Source organism: Nannospalax galili, unplaced genomic scaffold, assembly GCF_000622305.1.
Source record: "Nannospalax galili isolate Female #2095 unplaced genomic scaffold, S.galili_v1.0 scaffold39, whole genome shotgun sequence".
In the NCBI taxonomy this organism is placed as follows: Eukaryota; Metazoa; Chordata; class Mammalia; order Rodentia; family Spalacidae; genus Nannospalax; species Nannospalax galili.
In genome coordinates this window covers 204884-211701 of record NW_008346683.1, presented here as the reverse complement: position 1 = coordinate 211701, position 6818 = coordinate 204884, and the positions used below count along the sequence as shown (strand labels likewise).

The 6818-nt window shown below is 39.9% G+C and overlaps 1 pseudogene; it reads right to left on the bottom strand.

Annotated features, from left to right (window-relative positions):
• The window catches only part of LOC103742155, a 31955-nt pseudogene extending 25689 nt beyond the window's left edge, over window positions 1-6266 (bottom strand).
• Between the last annotated feature and the right edge of the window lie 552 nt (window positions 6267-6818).

Below are 6818 nucleotides of genomic sequence, written 5' to 3'. Positions count from 1 at the left end.
ACAAGGACCACAATACTATGCAGATTTACAGATGGCTGTAGATGAAGATATTAGAGCAATAGAACAGTCAATTACCCTCTTGGAGAAATCTCTAACCTCCCTCTCAGAAGTAGTATTACAGAATAGGAGGGGGCTAGATCTGCTTTTCCTCAAGGAAGGAGGACTCTGTGCAGCCCTGGGAGAAGAATGTTGCTTTTATGCTGACAGCTCAAAGGTTGTTAAAGATTCTATGACTAAACTCCTCCAGAGATTAGATAAAAGACAAAAAGAACATGAATCCAAACAGAGATGGTTTAAAGACTAGTTTAATAAAAGCCCCTGGGTAACTACCTTAGTATCCACCCTAATAGGTCCCCTAGTAATTCTTCTCCTTCTTTTAACTTTTGGACCATGCATCCTCAATAAACTGCTACAATTTATCAGACACCAATTATCAGTAACTCAGGCTCTGGTTCTTATTCAGCAATACCATGCTTCAAAAGGAACAGAAGATCTATAGATTTTAGGATTAAAATCTTACTATAAGAAAAGGGGGGAAATGATAGACCCAAGTCCCCCCAAATAATGGACCCAAGTCCCTCCGAAATGATAGATTTAAACTAAAATCCCCCCGGCCTGAGAAAAACTGTACAAGGAAGTAAAAATAAAAAATAATTCTAAAGAACAAGCTGAGCTGACCTTTTTCATGCTCCTTGCCCAAGCTGGAAATCATCCCAAAAATTCCCCCTACCTCTGCTTGGCACATAGCCGCCGCTTTTCTGCTTGGCACATAGCTGCCGCTTGTGGTTTTTGTCTTGGGGGCTTTGATTTGATTCCATCATTTCCCCCTTTTTTCTTGTGACAAGATTTTAATCCTAAAATCTACAGGTTTTCTATTCTGTTTAATTGAGGACTGAGTTATTGGGGTGTGACCTCCCGTGAACGTTGGGTACCCCAGTCTGGGGGTCCAACATTAGGAGATAGGAAACTAGACAGTTCTAGATAATTAACTAAGAAAAAAATCTTAAATGGATTAAAAAAAACACATTCAACAAACTACTCTTAACAGGATAAATTTACAAAAAGAAATTGCTCTAATTGTTTTTCCTTCAAAACATTACCTTAATGGAGTGTTTTACCAAGACCCTGATACTATTATTAAGTAGATTTTTCTCCCTAATAAAAAATAAAAGTTAAGAACTTATGGGGCTGGAGAGATGGCTCAGCGGTTAAGAGCACTGACTGCTCTTGCAGGGGACCCGGGTTCGATTCCCAGCACCCACATGGTGGCTACAAAACATCCTTAACTCCAGTTCCATGGGAATCCAAAGCTCTCTTCTGACCTCTGTGGCATTGCAAGACATGGGTGCACTTACTTACATGCAGGCAATACACTCATACATATAAAATAAAAAATAATAAAATAAAATATTAAAAAGTTAACTTATATTAAAAAATCACTAAATTAATATATAAAAGAAGAATCAGACTCAAACAGCTTAGAGGACAATATAGTGCCGTTAATTACAGATGAACAAAAAAATTATGGTCTTTTTATTATATAACACATATTAGGGCTCATACAAATTTACCAGTGCCTATGACTTCAACAAATAACAAAATAAATTCTTGATGGGCAATATAAATTTATTCATAAAATAATCATCCTAATTAGAGATCTTCATACAAAAAGTTTAATACAGAGCTCAAGCCAAACAAATTATAAAAATTGCCCTACTTGCTCAAAAATTTATAATTTACTATTACCTGGAGGAATAAATCCCCAAGGGGAGTGACCTAATAAAAACTGACAGATGGATGTAGTACATATGTCCAATTTCAGTATGTTCATCATTCCATAGATACATTACTGAGGTTTTCAATGGGGCAACACCATTAACCCCCCCCCCCAAGATACTGTAATCTTACATTAAATGGAAGCCTTTAATATTATGGGTGTGCCACAACAAATAAAGCCAGATAACAGACGCCTACTTATATGTCTTGAAAATTACAAGAATTACAAGAATTTTTTTATGCATTAAAAAATTAAACATGTCACAAAAATCCCTTACAACCCATAAGGACAAACTATTATTTAAAAAAAAAAAAGGACATTTAAAGATATACTCATCAAACAAAAAGGAGGCGATGGGGTGCTGTCACCATGAGTCCTCACATATAAAGTCCTTTTTACTTTAAATTTCTTAAACCCTAATGAAGATGATTTTACAGCAGCAAAAACCAAAAAACAAAAAACATTGGGTTACTATACACAACACAAAAAGTATTCCTCATTAATACAGCCAATATTTTATAGTTAGATGGTGAATAGAAGGGTATGTGCTAAAATAGGATCAAGGCTATGCTTATGTCTCTACAGAAAATAATACAAAAGAATGGATACCAACGAGACTGATTAAGTACAGAGATGAGCAAGAGACCACGCTTCAACTTCTAGCCGCCCACAGAAGAAATGGAGAACCTGACTCTGGGAAAGACCTGAAATGGGACGTAAAAAATAGCACAATATTTACCAACAGTAATGGATCAGAGGGATTAGTATGGCATGAGGGAGGAATGTCAGTGCCAGCTCCACACCTTAGTGGTGGGCCTACCCAGGAGCATCTCTGGAAAGTTGTCTCAGCTTTGCATCCTTTATGGATGTGGAAGGGTAAATTATGGAAGAATGAGAGTACAAATGACACTCGATTAGCATTTATTCATAATACATTTCATAATATTATGGCTTGTGTGAGGTTACCTTATCTTTCTACGGTTGGGCTGATACAATGGAACAGGGCTATGAATTCGGTAACAAGTATCTTGCAACTTGATATATTTGTTTAAATCTACGTTGCCAATTAATCTAACATCTGAAAGCATTTATGTCTTGAGAGCCAGGTTGGGAGTATGGATTCTAGTAAAAATGAACAGAAGCCAGGAAGACTCACCATCCATGATGTTGCTATATGATATTGTGGAAAAGATTAAAAGAAGAACTAAGTGGATGATTGGCCTCATTATCGCTGTGATCCGCAGCATTACCGCTGTTACAGTTACTGCTGCGGTGGCTGGGACAGCTTTACATGAAAGCATACAGACAGTACAGTATGTTTAGAATTGACAGAAAGCTTCTAAAAAATTATGGAATTCTCAATGACATATTGATAGTATGCTACAGGCTGAAGGAACTGACCTAGAATCTGCTGTTGTTATGCTTGGGGATCAGATTGTAAGCCTTCAGAGGCAAATATCTTTAAAATGTGATTGGAATATTTCTCTTTTATGTCACTCCTGTGGCATGGAATGAATCTCACTTCCCCTGTGATAAGGTTAAAACGCATTTGTTAAGTCATGGAAATGTATCTAAAGAAATATTGGACCTACAAACTCAAATTTCTCAAACCTTTTTAAAACAATTACAAAGTTTAGCAGGGGAAGATGTATTAAACAGTATGGCAGATGGGCTTTCTAAGAAAAATCCTTTCAGTCAATTTAAAGCTGTGGGATCATCAATGCTAACAGTTATTATGCTAATTGTTATCCTTTTTCAATTTTAATGGTTGTTATGATAATTGTTATCCTTTTTGTCTTGCTTTATGTAGTCTGGAGAAAAGCAAAACCTACATCAGAAATGAATACTCATCGCACAGCTGTGTTCTTGCTTATGCTTCAAACTTTTAAACAAAAGGGGGGAAATGAAGGGAATGAAATAGCATAAAGAGAAGAAATTGGGCAGCATAGAGTTTAACATAGAAGGTCATAAGCGAATTGGAGGAATGCCACACAGTTCCTTGCACACAGGAAACTGTGTGGCGGTGTCACCAGCACACTGATTGACACAACAACCTTCATCTTGAGCTTGTTATTACAAAACCCAGAATGTCCTTAAAGATAGTCAGTAGCCACAAGCAGGACTTCGTACCTAGGTAGTAGCTGGGGAAAAGTAGCTGGGAAAAATGTCTGTGTCCTGTGAGAAACTGGGCACTGTGCTTCTGCTTCTCACTCTGTAATTGTTTTGCAAGGCCGATAAAAGGAAAAGCAAAGGGATCTCGCCCTGGAGGTGCTGAGCCTCTGCTATCTTTCGGGTCTAAACAACGACAATAATATATGCATATATGTAAACAGATGTAAATGTGGGTAAAGGTTACAAACCTAGAAAGAAGATCAAAAGAGGGTGATAATAGGTGATAGGAAAGATGGAGCATGGGAAAAGGAACACATGGGACATGAAAGAGTAAAGGAATTTGGGGGTATGCTACAAGAGGGTAATGGGGTGGAGGAGGAGATGGGGGCGGGAGAGAAAGACCACAGACAAACTTTGTTCAAAAATGTTATGATGTTATCCACATGATATATGCTAATTTAAAAATTTAGGGGCTGGAGAGATGGCTCACTGGTTAGGAGCAGTGACTGCTCTTGCAGAGGAGCTGGATTCAAATCCCAGCACCCACATGGTAGCTAACAACCATCCATAAATCCAGTTCAGGGGGATCCAATGCTGTTTTATGACCTCCATTGCATGACACAGGTGCACTTACGTTCATGTAGGCAATACACTCATACACATAAAATATAAATCATAAATAAAATATTAAAAAATTAAACAAAAGAATAGTGTGCCCAGAAAGGGGACATGGGGAAGGAAGCTGGGCACAGGTCTGCCAGTTCCATACCTCATTTTATATGCACAGCAGCCTCAGGTCTACACCAGTGGGGGGAAAGTCAGAGAGTTCATGACTGAGCTAAAAGACCCAGAGTGGGAGGGAAAGAAAACTTAGTGTTCTGGCATTTAGGGAGGCCCCAGTCAATTCTCCTATAGGAAAATTTGTCTCCTGCCTAAATAGGAATGGGGAATCTACAGTTAGATATGTAGGAAAGATGTCAGCATGGAAGAGTGGCCAAGGCAGACAAGTAAAAAACTGATGCTAGAAAAATAATTTTAAAAATAGAAAATCACTTTTAAACCCAAGCTCATGTCTTTAAGACGGATCTGAAGATATTTAATCTGTCATGTCTGGCAAGGGCTGTTTCACTTCAGACATCCACTACCTCTGGCTCTTACAATCTTTCTGCCCCCTTTTCTGTGATGACCCCCTTCTGTGTGAGGTTAGAGGATATGATATAGCTGTCCCATTTAGAGTGGATTTTTAAGTTTTAGAATAATACCAAACGTGAGTTAAATGCATTTATTACTATAAAAATGGAATTACAGTGATAGTAATCTGGAGACGAAGCACTGAAGGATCAGGAAGGAGGGTTAATAGCCCCAAGTTGAAAGTGAGGAATGAATGCCTGGCGTGGTGAGCCTTTAATCCCTGTGCTTGGGAGGTAGAGGCGGGTCTCTGTGAGATCGAAGCCAGCCTGGTCTCCATAGCAAGTTCTAGGCCAGCTGTGGCTACAGGGAGACCTTGTCTCAAAAAAAGACAAAACAAACAAACAAACAAACAAACAAATGAACTAAACTAAAAAGGTGAGAAATCAAGTAGTATTGGTTACAGTTGAGGGCATAAGAAATAAAGGTGTTAGGAATGAATTGCAACCACAAAGTTTCTAATAAAGAATACAGAGCTGGTGGTAGATTAAGGGTACTAGAAGAGGTTGGGGAGGGGCCACTGAGAGCAAATGTAAGGAACATATGTATTTATTCTAAGAAAATAAACCAGTAATGTCTACAGTCAAAACCAAGAGAAAGTGTAAGACCTAACACCAACCGTCCGTCTGCTCTGCTCCGGGCAGCATCCCAAAGGCTCTTTGGCCCTTGCTCACCTGACATTCTCACTATGACCTTGGAAGAAAACCACTCTGAATATTTCAGATGAGGACCTTGAACTCAGTGGAGTTAAACATTTACCTCACTTTAAGAAGTGTGGGTGTCCACTCCACAAGGATGGATGGGTCTGGGTCCCCACTATCCTCCTCCTCTTTTTTTTTCCTTCCGTATTCCAAGGTTTTGAACATCAGTTAAAGCCTCTTTCCCTCTGAAGTCCCCTGGCTATGTGTCATGCATCCTACCACCTGAGTTGAACCCCAGGCAGCTTGGTGATCATATCTGAGGGGCTCTCTCTACCGACTTTGCACTTAGGGAAGAGGGAGCCGGAGGAGTAGCCAGACCTGAACCTGGCTGCAAGTCCAACCCTGCTACTGCTGTACCTGTGACCCCTTTTTAGACTTGCTAATGAGAATGAGGAAGTGGAAGTAAGTCCTCAACTTACCAAGAAATCTTCCCCTGGCTGAGTTTGGGTGAGATCTAGTTGTCCTTGGTGAGTGGCTCCAGTCTCCAGCTGTGCATCAGAGTCACAACTAGGTACATCCTCAGGGTTATGTATACCAAGGATTTGAAAGGGAAAGTGAAAGCTTCAACTTCTGAACTTTGGATGACCAAAACAACACACCAAACATGGTCCTTTCTGAATGCCACCCTCAGTCCCACCCTCTTTGCTGACCCACTTAGGGAAGCAGATACCAATGATGGTGTGTTAGTTATAAGTGTGATAAAACTGAAATTGACCACAGTGGGAGATGAGACCAGACTTGAACTGGGGCTTCAGGAAGAGAGGGGAAACACTGTAACTGAGAGTAACTAGGGTGCTTTCTCTACAAAGGAGGGACTTGCTTTTAATTGATTTCTGGGGTGGGTAATCTGGAAACTTTCCATAGTCATGGGCTCGGATTTCAATGGTGTCCTCTCATTGGAAGACATCTTGGTGCTGCAGCTGGTGGGGGAACAGGTGGTCAGCTCCACTCAGTAAATGCTGAATCACTTTAGGGCTGGCATCCCTGTATTGTACAAATGTTCCTGCAGCTAATAAGACTGAGCAGGACTGTCAGGGTTT